General features: G+C 38.3%; 1 non-coding gene across 1 annotated transcript; it reads left to right on the forward strand.

Annotated features, from left to right (window-relative positions):
- Positions 1–505: 505 nt before the first annotated feature.
- LOC139887377 (small nucleolar RNA R71) lies at positions 506–612 on the forward strand. The gene has a single exon (XR_011773212.1). It is a non-coding gene; the product is annotated as a small nucleolar RNA R71 (small nucleolar RNA).
- The last annotated feature ends 394 nt before the right edge of the window (positions 613–1,006 follow it).

Below are 1,006 nucleotides of genomic sequence, written 5' to 3' on the forward strand. Positions count from 1 at the left end.
AAATGATTACTATAAACTAATGAACTCACCAACCTTTTGGTTGACACTTTAAAGCATGTTTATTCTCAGGTATTGAAATGCTTCCGCTGTCTGCTTGCTATTTGCTCAAGGTGCTGCATGGAGTCTTTCATGCCATATTTTTTCAAAAAGACATTGCATTCAAAAATTATTGTTATAATCTATTAATAAATAATTTGACGATTTAGTCATTCTGTATAATTTGACATGTATATTTGGGAAATGTCTATATTTTTGGTAAACTTTATATGTATAGAAAGTATATCATTTAAAAATGAATGCAATGTTTATCAAAACGTATCATATAGAGGGCAAAACCTCGCTGTGGGACCAAATGTTGATGACTTCGTCCCTATGGATTGGGTCGGGTCGTCTCACCTCGTCAGCAGTGAAGTTCATGAAGTTACCTTGAGAAACAGCATCAAGAGTAGACTTTTTGTTCTGATTCAGACCTTTGCAAAAGGTCAAAATCTGATCAGAGCTCTCTAGACAGTGATTCGGGCATCTTCGAAGCAAGTGTTTGAATCTTTCCCATGCAGTGTAGAGTGATTCATCGGAAGCTTGTTGAAAGTTTACGATATCATTCCTAAGTCTGATTTGTTTTGATGGGGTAAAGTACTTGATTAAGAAAGTTGTTGCCATTTCCTCCCATGAGGTGATAGAGTTGGGCTCTAACCACTCGAACCAGGTTTTTGCATGAAGAGTTAAGGAATAGGGGAACAGATACAGATGAACTACATCTTGTTCAACCCCGTTTTGCTTATATGAGTTGGATAAGGAGAGGAATTTATCTAAGTGAGAGTTGGGATCGTCAATTGGTAAGCCATGGAATAGACAGTGATTCTGAATGAGTTGAATGATGCTATGCTTAAGCACAAAAGATGCTCCATTAACCTCTAGATAGAGTATCGGTCCTCCTCGTCCTTCTAACGAGGGTTTAGTGATGTCAGCGAGAGTGATGCGTGCGGACATCGTCGAACTATCGGCA

Source organism: Rutidosis leptorrhynchoides, chromosome 1 (assembly GCF_046630445.1).
Source record: "Rutidosis leptorrhynchoides isolate AG116_Rl617_1_P2 chromosome 1, CSIRO_AGI_Rlap_v1, whole genome shotgun sequence".
NCBI classification, from domain to species: Eukaryota; Viridiplantae; Streptophyta; class Magnoliopsida; order Asterales; family Asteraceae; genus Rutidosis; species Rutidosis leptorrhynchoides.